We start from the raw sequence: 12679 nt of genomic DNA, 5'->3' as shown, positions 1-12679 counted from the left end.
AAGCAAGAAGTATTCTATTGTTTAGGCTCTAGAGTGACAGGATTTCACATCTTTCTATTTGACGCATGTTCATTATGTTCTATTGCTTAACAAATACTGATTTTTATTAAACGGTTATCCTTCCTCTCTTTGCTTTTATTTTTGTATTGCATAACCAACCAAAATGTTGTTTACCTTTTGTATCACTGCATGCTTTGATCTAAAATTGAGAGTTATGTTAAATAGGCGCGGGCATTCGTCGGCTTTCTAGGCGCAGGCATTCGTCAGCTTTGTTATCGGCCGAATGAAGAAGTAGGTGGCCGCTAGTGGGCTATTTTCAGTGCTAGATTTATGCTAGTGAAAGATCACTACACAAAAATTTGAATTTGTACAGATCTTAGTGTGGAGATCTTTCACTAGAATCAATCCAGTACCAAAAATAGCTAAGGTCCATGAGTGGCCGCCTACTTCAGCTAGCAAAGCTGCCTAATTAAAGAATAGACAAAACCTAAATAGTTTGAATAAAGAGGCTGCACCCTGTGTAGGAACCACCGCTTAACAATGTGCCTTTCTAAGGGAACAACTTTCCTAAAGTACATTATTTTTTTGTGTCCCCCCCCCCCCCAAAAAAAAAATATAAAAATCCAGCTCCAAAATACCATGTAGTCCTCTTCTAAACCAGAAAAATGTCAACGTTTTTGCCTACAGTTGGCCTCATCAGTCAGGTATATCCATTTCCCTCTATGCTAGGTGAGGTTTCCCTCTTTACTATTAGGAAGATTAGTCCCCAAATGTCATGCACTTCCCTTTTATTCAGTATATTTAAGTGTCTAAGGTTAAACCCATTATTGAAGGGACATTTTAGTGATTTAAGTTATTAGAGCATAATAACATTTTATCAATAAACATAAAAATGATCAATAAACTTCATTTTACAATTTCTTACAATTTTTCAGCTATGTATCTTTAAAATATATATTGATTCTATTGCCCTCTGAAGGTTAATTCTTCAAAGTCAATCAGCCATCACATACACGCAGCTTGAGATATGAAACGTCATTTTTCTTTTGTTGTTGAGACAGAGGGGCCAATTTATTATTGTCTGTCCGACATGATACGCTGTAGCGTATCATGTCCAACAGACTTCGCTGAATGCTGACATAATACACTGTCGGCATTTAACATTGCACAAGCAGTTCACCAGAACTGCTTGTGCAATGCCACCCCCCTGCAGATTCACAACCAATCGGCCGCTAGCAGGGGGTGTCAATCAGCCTGATTGTATAGGATTGGGCGGATTGCAGACCGCAGCCTCAGAGGCAGCAGTCTTTAGACCGCTGCTTCATAACTGCTGTTTCTTGGGAGCCTGAAGGCTTGCGTGAAAACTGGGGCATCAAGCTCCATTCTGAGCTTGATAATTCGGCCCCAGAGCATACAATTTTTAAAAAGTTTCCAGTTTATTTCTATTATTAATTTTTCTTCTTTCCCATGGTATTCTGTGTTGAAGAGATACCTAGGTAGGTGTCTGGAGCATTATATGGCAGGAAATAGTGTTCCAGGAACCTGTATGCTCCTCAGCTTATGTCCCTGCTATTCAACAAAAGATAAAAGAGAATTTGATAATAGAAGTAAATGAGAAAGTTGTTTAAAATTGCATGCTCTATCTAAAAATGAAGGAAAATGTTTGTGTTTCTTGTTCCTTTAAACCTTCATTTAGTCTGCTGTGATCAAACTTGGTTACAGATCATCATTATAGCAGTTGACGACGTACAATTCAGGCCAATACAATGTTCTGTTAAAAGCAGGCATATCAGATGATTTGATAGGCAGCTGCAGCAAGTGGGGCTAAACCTTGAATTCTGCACACGTTGCCCAACAGGAAGAAGATAATGCTGATTGGCCCACACTTACCTAAAGAAAAAAAAAACGGCAATTTTTAAGGTGTCTGGCATACAATAAAACTGTAATGATTTCTAATTTTAAAAAGAATAAAACTTACACAGGCACTAATTTTAGTAACTTAATTTACAACATAATAAATGTCCAATTTTTCATGTTCTAAATTAGTAATGTCCTTCTAATTAGATGTTGGTTAGTTTTAGATAATGGCATTGACTCAAAAACGGGTTCCTTTTGCTTGTTGGCTTTATTTTGCATATGTCTGGTCCTTTGTTTTTTTTTTAAAGAAGTTATTTTGTTGAAATCATTGTAAACTATAAAACCAAAGGTATTCCACTTGTGTTTTTCAAAACCTGCTTTTGATTATGTTGTCTATTCTGTTTTTAGATCTCGCTGACATTATATTTAAAATGTGGCCTAAGATTGTTGCAATCCCTGATTTTCCATCCTTATGATGGAGATTGCCAGCAAATTATTACCCCACACAGTGTTCCATTTTCTATAACTAAACCTTGCCAACCATAGCACAGGTTACTTAAATATATTTTTTCATGTGTTTTCAGCGGAATGTGAACTAGCCATTCCAAGGGGCCACATTCACAAATAATGAATTCTGCTTAACCAGTTTCATGTGCTTCCCAATTACTTTTCTTGTTACTTAAGTCACCTCTATTTTTATTTAATGGGAAACAAATTCTTGTTGGATATCTGGTTGCACAATTTTTTTTTATTTTGATGAACTTCAGTTTTCGTGTATATAAAGAGAATATAAATATCTCCTAAACTTCTTAAAATTCTACTTTTGAAACCTTTTTCTTTTAAAAAGATATTAAACTCATAAATATTTTATAATATTTCCTCTCCCATCTCTCTCCTCTCTCCACCCTCCTCTCTTCTCTCTCTCATATTTTATTTATTTTTTCATGGAAAAAAGTTTGGTTAAAATGGTTTATTGTGATTTCGAAACAAATAGGAAGAATGCATTTTGTACACAATTCATCCATATGGCAGACGTTTATGGACTGTGAAGAAAAATTATTATTATTATTATTATTATAATATATGATTTATTATTATTAGTTATTTGTAGAGCGCCAACAGATTCCGCAACGCTATAAACATAGGCGGAATACAAGGAAAAATGTATAGGGATCCCAGATCAGACGGGTACAGGGCCCTGCCAAGAGTCACACTGTTGTAGTCAACTCTAAAGAAGGTGATCTACAAACAGCATGGCTCTTAGGCTTATATGCTAAGGGGGTTCAAGGGGATAGCAATGGAGGATAGGAAATGGTATAAAGAAAGGTTAGTGTAGGTTGCATCCCTGAACAGTAGAGTCTTTAGGGAGCACTTGACATTTTCAAAACTAGGGGAGAGTCTTGTGGAGCGAGGCAGAGAGTTCCACAAGATGGGAGCCAGTCTGGAGAAGTCCTGTAAGCGGGGGTGTGAGGAGGTAACAAGAGAGGAGGAGAGTAGGAGGTCATGAACGGAGCGAAGGGGACGGGAGGGAGAGTATCTGGAGACAAGGTCTGAGATATAGGGGGGGGGCAGTGCAGTTGAGGGCTTTGTATGTCAGAGTGAGAATTTTTTGTTTAATCCTGGAGGCAAGAGGATGATATTAGTATTATTATTATTATTATTATTATTTTTTTTTTATTTAACATAGTAAAATACATGTCTTCAGAAACCAAATCACACAAATACATTTTATATGTAGCATTTTTTTTTTTAATGTCACTTTAAATTCATGTTTTAAATGATCAATGGGTAATCTGAAGTTTAGAAACCATGCTTATTTTGTAGTATTCTCTTCACTGTTCCCTCATACTCAATTGTAACTGAAGGATTTCAGTTTGGCTAACCAGTGAAGATCTATATGGATTGTTGTGCAGAGACAAGTCATGTTTTGTAAATGTTGAAATTTTTATATCTGTGCTGCAGAATGGCAGTTTGTAGATCGTAATGTTGAGTATTGTATGGGGCTTTACTCTATATATTAGGTGTGTACGCTTGCCTCATGGTAATTATAGCTTTAAAATAAAAAATAAATAATTTTTTTTTTACTGGAAATTCAACAGCAATAGCTTTAAATACTTTATTAAACATGTACTATCTCCTTTTCAGTGTTGAAATACCCTCCAACCTTGGCAGAGTCTCTTATTCCCTGCTCACATCATTTTATTTTTTAAACTTGCTTGAGACACGTATTTCTTGTCATACATATAATATTTTTGCAAGTTTTATAAGAGGCGAGGCAGCCAGTAATTGTGGGTTAGACGGTGCCAGCCTTTTGCCATGAGAGATGGCATGTGGTTTGTGGGTAAACATTCATTTGTGTAGAACGTCTGATTTGACACAAGCTAAGATGTTCCCCAGCGGTAACCCGAGGAATGTAGTGGCTTGTCTGAGACACTAACTGCTCTCACATTAGTTGTTAGACTCTGATGCAGATGTTTGCCATCACTTAAATAAAAAGCAATGACACACTCAGGCTAAATATTATTGGGGAGTAGCATTGTGGTGTCTTTGTTTAGCAATCATCTTAAACTGGTTATAAATGGATTATATTTATCTCTCATTTCAGTGATCAAATACCTCATTGTGCATATATACATGTCTAAATAAAGCTAGAACTCTCTCTTTCCATTTTAAAATCCCCAAACCACCTTTTATGCCTGTCCTCCTTTCACAGTATATTGTAATGTACATGTATATTATCAATATTATATACATAATATATATCGATCATATATAGGTTAAACTCCCCTTAATTGGCAAGATGAACACAGGGAGGAGACATTGAAAGCAAGCAGCTGATAAGAGTTTATTGTATTTAAAGCTTTTGTAGGAATATGTGCTGGGCTCTCTCCCTGCTGGGGGATGTTGATTTCTGATACTGCCTCTTCTCCATTTTTTTTTTTTTTTAAATACAGGTGGCTATTTAAACAGTGAAAAGCAGATCTTACAAATAAGAAAATAAAGGTAAAAAAAACTTTTTGTAAGTATCCTGGATAGCGCTTGCTGATTGATGGCTACATTTAGCCACCAATAAGCAAGCAAAACCCAATTGGTAAACCAAAAATGGGCCGGCTCCTAAGCTTACATTCTTGCTTTTCAAATAAAGATAGCAAGAGAAAGAAGAAACATTGATAATAGGAGTAAATTAGAAACTTGCTTAAAATGTCATGCTTTATCTGAATCATGAAAGAGAAAATATTTGGGTTTAATATCCCTTTAATGTCTGAAAGTACTTTCTATGTATATGTGTGTATGTGCCTTTTTAATTTTCTCCTACATATTCTGTTCTAACAAAAAAAAAATAATATATATATATATACATACATACATACATACATACATACATACATACATACATACATACATACACACACACTTTTTTTAATAGAATCATCTTAATTTGCAGGCACATAATAATCTGATATTGATATTTGGCAGGATGTGTTTAAGGTGTGTTACTGTATAATGACACTTTTAATGAGATGCAATGTTTCAAAACTGAAAAATAAATGATCAGTTTGTGTTCAGACCTGTTTGCTGTATAACCTCACAATCTGAAATTTCACTTAGTGTAAGAGATACTATTAGCATTGCAACATTGTTTTCTTTAATGAGATTTTAATCTCCGTTTAGATCATGCACACACAATTGTGTTAACATTTAACAATATCATTTTATTTGATTAATATTATGTTGGAAAAGAGAGAGAGCTTGTCACTGTTCTTTAGAGATTACAATTTTATTTCCATATATGTAATTTAACTAAATACACCTGAATATTGCAGCAGTAGGATTGCACTGTCACTGACAATAAACTGTTTTTACAGCTACAGAGGAGACTCCTATAGTAGAATTACATTTGATTCCTGCTGCTTCTTTTAATTTTCCTTAATATGTTCTCAATCTTTTCACTGTGGTAGTGAAAAAATGCATTTTGATCGACCAATTTTATTAAAATCTATCCACTATGCTGATTAATAGTACTGCTGCTTTGAAGGCAATTGATTTTTTTCCTCCCATTTTCTTGATTACAACTGATCGAAGGGCTAAATGTTTTTTTGTAGAAATAAACTGTATTTAATTAAATCAAAAAATGTTATTGTTTAAAAAGATATATAAATCATTTTATTACACTTTGCATAAACACTGTTATATTAATACATGTTTTACCTTTGTGATTACCTTGTATCTAAGCCTCTGCAGACTGCCCCCTGATCACTTGGCTATTTATCTATTGACTTGCATTTTAGCCAATTACTGCAGTGTCATACACAACTCCATGGGAGAGAGCACAATGGCTCACATAAATTAACAGCCTCTTGTGGTGAAAATCTAATAAAAAGCTTGTGATAAGAGTGTCTGTAGTGGCTTAGAAACAGGCAGGCATTTAGAGTTTTTTAAATGTTATAAAGTATATTAATATAACAATGTTGGTTGTGCAAAGCTGGGGAATGGGTATGTAAAGGTGTTATCTATCTTATTAAACAATGACAATTTTGATGTAGACTGTCCCTGTAGACTGACTGTATTTTGCAGCATACTTAGGTTACAGAATTTGACTTTCGTCTTTTCTAGGGCTCTTGAAACAACATTTTACTTAAAATTAAGGTATTTGTCTGCTTAAGAAAGGAAAATAAATCATGTTTTATGTAATGCACATATATTGTATATAGTGGAATATGCCAGGTACAACCGTAACTTTGGAATTTCAAATACTGCAATGGCGAACTTTGATTGGTAAATGCTTTCTAGGTTTAGTAAGTTGGTGACTTTATTTCCTTTTAAATGTGTAACATTTTATACAGGTGATTCCTTCCATATTTTTTTAATTAGTGATGGAGAGAGAATGAATATGAATGAGGTGTTTTTTTTTCTCTTGTTGGGTTTGTAGAGGTGTAGTGGGAGTTATCAGCCAGTGAGCAAGAGAAAGTTCTTTACTGCTTTTAATATTTTCAGGTTAGACTTTATTTATTTTGAGACAAAATACTCTCAATGTGTTTCAACGCTTTTCTTTCAATGTCCATTGACTCCCACATTTATCTTTACCATTTTCTAATTTTGGCAATTCCAAGACCCTTGGTCAGGTGACTTAAAAAAAAAAAAAAAAAAAAAAAAAAAAAGAATTCTCTAGTTTTCAGGCTGCCAGTAAATGATCCCTCTCAGATACACAAGTTGCTTTGCCTGAAAGGAAGCCTATGATGCTGAAACACAGGAGCCCTATTTGTGCAAAATGAACGTTCTTGAAATCACCCTGTGTGTTCAGAAACCCAGTAGGATAGAAGGAGAAAGAGAAAACCATTACTGCTATTCTACAAAACCTTGTTTGTTTCACGTGCACGCTGATTTGGCAGATTTTCTATGAGCTGAAAGACAATTACTTTGTAAATGCTGCAGTCAAATTGTAAGTTAGCCGCAGTTCAGCTGGGATTGGCTGCTGGCTTGTTGCAACATGGCTGAATCTCTGGGAAAAGGAAGTTGTTCTTATTAAATATCTGTTTGTTGTGAGTACATATAGGTGTGTGTGTTGGCATCTGTGTACACAAAGCTACAAAAATACCACTGTAGTTTACAGCTACATATAAAGGATACAGCTTAAAGGCATAGTATATATCAGCAATTAAGAATTCATTAAACACTATTTTTCTGTGAAAAACAGTTTTGCCAAATTCTGCAAATTAGATTAGCCAATTACACAATTTGCAGCATTTTGAAGACCTAATGTTACTGATTTCTCTCATTGGCCTCTATTTACACAAAAGCAAGTGTCTAATGACACTTTTAAAGTGACACTCAAGTCAAAATAAACTTTCTTTATTCAGAAAGAGCATGCAGTTTTAAGACACTTTCCAATTAACTTCCATTATCAAATTTTGCACAGTTTTTTAATTTCACACTTTCAGGGGAACAAAATCCTACTGAACATGTGCACAAGCTCACAGGGTATACGTATACTAGTCTGTGATTGGTTGTTGTCTGTCACATGATACATGGTGCCAGAAAATGGGAAAAAAAATAAATTTGTCAAAAAAAAATCTTCTGCTTATTTAGAATTCAAGTAAGTGCAATTGCATTGTCTTTTTTTATTATGTACTTGCATTGTCTTTTTATTATGTAATTCTACTGCATTGAGTGGTCCTTTAAGCCAGTGTTTTTCAACCAGTGTGCCGTGAGAGATCCTCAGGTGTACCACGGCAGACTGACAACAGTGTGACATATTTTTTAAACTTTGCTTGTTTTTTACTCCCAGTGCAGGGGTAGTTTGTAGGAGGCATGGCATAACAGCACAATACATACAGTATGTGTGTGTTTGTGTGTATGTGTATATATATATATATATGCTGTATTAGGTTACAATGTGTGATTTTTTTTAAATTTTGGGATGGTGGTGTGCCACAGGATTTTTTAATGTAAAAAAGTGTGCCACGGCAAAAAAAGGTTAAAAATCACTGCTTTAAGCGATGAATTGCAAAAGATCTGCATGCAAAATACATGTTTTAAAAGTATTTACAGTTCAGGGACACACACCTTTTGAAAAAGCCTCACAATTGCTGTAGCCAATTAGGGACAGGTGTACTCAAGCCCATGCACTAATAAAGCAATTTCTGTGTAGGATAGATTTGGTTAGGGGTCTGATGTCAATAGGAGACACTCCAGCCTTTCCAGGGGCTGTGGGGAAAACCTCATAAATCTTGAATCTGCTTTTTTAATAATGTAATCTAAATGTGTAGCTATTTATGCTGCTAAATTAAATGTAGCTATAACAATAGCAGTTAAAGAACATAAGTGGCGTGAAATAACACGAAGACAACAAATGTTACTACTTATACAGCAGCACAAGAATGTGTTATTCCACATTTCCTTAAAGGGACACTGAACCCAAATTTTTTCTTTCGTGATTCAGATAGAGCATGAAATTTTAAGCAACTTTCTAATTTACTCCTATTATCAAATTTTCTTTATTCTCTTGGTATCTTTATTTGAAATGCAAGAATGTATGTTTAGATGCCGGCCCATTTTGGTGAACAACCTCGGTTGTCCTTGCTGATTGGTGCATAAATTCATCCACCAATAAAAAAGTGCTTTCCAGAGTTCTCAGCCAAGAAAAAAAGCTTAGATGCCTTCTTTTTCAAATAAGGATAGCAAGAGAATGAAGAAAATGTGATAATCGGAGTAAATTAGAAAGTTGCTTAAAATTGAGTTCTCTATCTGAATCACAAAAGAAAAAAATTGGGTTCGGTGTCCCTTTAATGTTGCACAAGGGGTTTGGCGTGTATACTCCTTTTAAAGCATTGCACAGTATTCATCTGTCCACTGCTGGATAATATGAGATTATGTTACTATAACTCAAAAGAAAAATATTTCAGTGTAAACAAACGCCATATGAGCAATGGTTAACAAGATAAGCAGCAAATCTATATACACACACACAGATCCAGAAGATCATAACATCTATAGATCTACGCACAGCGCGGTAATGAGGCATTTGCACAGAGCATTCTGTTTTTGTGATCGGGAGAGCAAATCAGTTTGCACTAATTTTGTGGTGTCACAGAAATAATCAGTAATATATGTACATTTACCCATCCTTTATATTTAAAGGCACATGAAACCCACATTTTTTCTTTCACAATTTAGATAGAGCATGCAATTTTAAAGGGACACTGAACCCAAATTTTTTCTTTCGTGATTCAGATAGCGCATGCACTTTTAAGCAACTTTCTAATTTACACCTATTATCAATTTTTCTTTGTTCTCTTGCTTTTTTATTTGAAAAAGAAGGCATCGAAGCTATTTTTTGGTTCAATACAATGGAAAGCACTTTGTTTATTGGTGGGTGAATTTATCCACCAATCCGCAAGAACAACCCAGTTTGTTCACCAAAAATGGGCCGGCATCTAAACTTACATTCTTGCATTTCAAATAAAGATACCAAGAGAATGAAGACAATTTGATAATAGGAGTCAATTAGAAAGTTGCTTAAAATTGCAAGCTCTGTTTGAATCACAAAAGAAAAAATTTGGGTTCAGTGTCCCTTTAAACAACTTTCCAATGTACTTCTATTATCTAATTTGCTTCATTCTCTTGATATTATTTGTTAAAAAACATATCTAAATAGGCCCAGTAGCATTTGGTGGCTGCAAAATAGATGCCTTGTGTGAATGGCTCACCCATGTGCATTGCTATTTCTTCAACAAAGGATACCTAAAGAATGAAGCAAATTAGATAAAATAAGTAGATTGGAATGTTGTTTACAATTGAATTCTCTTTCTGTTTCATGAAAAAAAAATCGTTGGGTTTTATGTTCCTTTAAGTCTTAGACAAGATTATTTTATTTAACATATTTCCCTATACATTTAAAAATGTCATGATCCTAGAGTATTTCAAATCTGGATATTTGCATTTGCAAAAGAAACAAACATTCTTGTGTTTAAACTATATCATTTTCTAATCTTGATACTTTTAAAGAAAACCGCTAAATACAAGTTTAATTGTGAAAATGTAAATATTGTGGCTGTAGCATCAATAAAATATTAATAAGAAAATATTTATTGTACTTTTTGATAATCTCATTTTTGTTTTTCATAATGTGATCTGGAGAACAGTCCTCAAATAGTGTGTCACGCTGTCTCAGGGCTTGATTGGTTTGATAGAAGTAGAGGAGGAGAATAGAATGGTAGGAAAGTTGGAAACCAATTGCATAATTGTTTTATTCATAAAATGTAACCCAGCATGCAGGGAACCTATGGTTCCAAGGCTCAGGGCTGGTGAAATACTAAAGAGTAACATCAAGTCCAATATAATTATGCTGAGAAACTAGTTGCCCCCAGGTCAGGTTTTGGCCTGGGGCAGCTAAAATTGGTCGATCAAAATACATTTTTTCACTACTAAAGTGAAAAGATTGAGAACTTGCTTAAAGGTACAGTTTAGTCAAAATTAAACTTTCATGATTTAATAAAGGGCATGCGTTTTTAAACAACTTTCCAATTTTTTTTTTTTTTTTAAATGTTTATTGAAAGCAAAACAATTACATAAAGTTAACATGCAAAACAAAATAAATTACATCTTCAAATCGTTTTACATCTGAATTATTAATGGGTATATACGATGGGAGGGGTTGGGGAGACAGGGGAATAATCAGGTACGGTTACATTAGATAGAAGGATGAGCATATTATACAAGTCAACAAGAAATTCCTTATTACTCCAATGACTTTTTGCAGAAGGTTCATCAATTCTGTGCATTCTGAGGGTTGTTTTCCAATTTAATTTTAGCATCAAATTTTACTTTGTTCTCTTGATATCCTTAGTTGAAAGCTAAATCTAGGTAGGCTTATATGCTAATTTCTTAGCCCTTGAAAGCCGCCTCTTATCTGAATGCATTCAACAGTTTTTCACAGCTAGAGGGCCTTAGTTTGTGTGTGCCATAGATAACATTGCGCTCACGTCCGTGGAGTTACTTATGAGAGGGCACTGATTGGCTTAAATGCAGGTCTTTAAAAAGAACTGAAATAAGGGGGCAGTCTTCAGAGGCTTAGATACAAGATAATCACAGAGGTAAAAAGTGTGTTAATATAACTGTGTTGGTTATGCAAAACTGGGGAATGTGTAATAAAGGGATTATCTATCTTTTTAAAGTTTATTTACAAATTGGGACTATACTCCCAGTACCTTGAGAGATAATGATTGAATGCAGCCATGGGAAACTGGGCAATGAATATTTTCATGCTGGAAAAGGAACAAAGCAAAACCTTAGATAAAACGTCCATAATAAAATGCTGTGTGGAGGAGTCTGATATTAATGCAGAATTTAAAAAAATGGCTAGACTATATCAGTAATGCTTGTATCTTGTCCAGGGCATAACCCACTGTCTGAATAATGCTGCCCTTCTTGTGCACAGCCGTGTAATAAGTCATGTCACAGCTAAGTTTTATTGCTTTTTTTCTTTCCTGTTGAAGGTAACTTACTGTAATGTATTATGTGAAGTGTTCCATCCATTGCCAACCTTCTTCTGCGTGTAATTGGCAATAAAAACATTTGTATTTTACCGTAACGAAACTTGTATTTGCTTGTAATTATGCAACTAGCTTCCTTAATGCCACTGTCTTATATTCCCCATCTGTTTGTCTATCTGTGTGTGTGTTAAAGAAATAAAATTGGCTAGAGCATGCAATTTTAAGCAACTTTCTGATTTACTCCTATTATCAGTTTTTTTTCTTTTTTTCTCATGCTATCTTTATTTGAAAAAGCAGGAATGTAAGGTTAGGATCCGGTCTATTTTTGGTTTAGCACCTGGGTAGCACTTGCTAATTGGTGGCTAAATGTAGCAAACCAATCGGCAAGCTCTACCCCGGTGCTGAACCAAAAATGGGACCGCTCCTAACCTTACATTCCTACTTTTTCAAATAAAGATAGCAAGAAAAACAAAGAAAAATGAATAGGAGTAAATTAGAAAGTCACTTAAAATTGCATGCGCTATCTGAATCTTGACAGAAAAAATGTCGGTTTGGTATCCCTTTAATATGTTTTATCTTCTGTAAATTGTTGTGGCAAGTTAAGGGCAAGTATAAATGAAGTTTTGCACTGACCAAGTAATTCTCTAGGGCAGTGATTTTCAACATTCTTTTTGCCGTGGCACACTTTTTTACATTAAAAAAATCCTGTGGCACACCACCATCCCAAAATTTTACAAAATTACACATTGTAGCCTAATACAGCATATATTATACATCATAATGATTGTCTGTGAATGAATGTCAATATGTCATGGTTGTAAATGATGCCT

General features: G+C 34.6%; 1 protein-coding gene across 7 annotated transcripts in view; it reads left to right on the top strand.

The window, feature by feature from the left end:
* FGFR3 (fibroblast growth factor receptor 3) overlaps positions 1-12679 on the top strand; it is a 125148-nt gene that overhangs the window by 54828 nt on the left and 57641 nt on the right. The gene's annotated exons all lie outside the window — the stretch shown is intronic.

The sequence above is a fragment of the Bombina bombina genome, chromosome 2 (genome assembly GCF_027579735.1).
Source record: "Bombina bombina isolate aBomBom1 chromosome 2, aBomBom1.pri, whole genome shotgun sequence".
In the NCBI taxonomy this organism is placed as follows: Eukaryota; Metazoa; Chordata; class Amphibia; order Anura; family Bombinatoridae; genus Bombina; species Bombina bombina.
The sequence above is the reverse complement of the archived record's forward strand: the minus strand, read 5'-3'. Positions and strand labels throughout refer to the sequence as shown.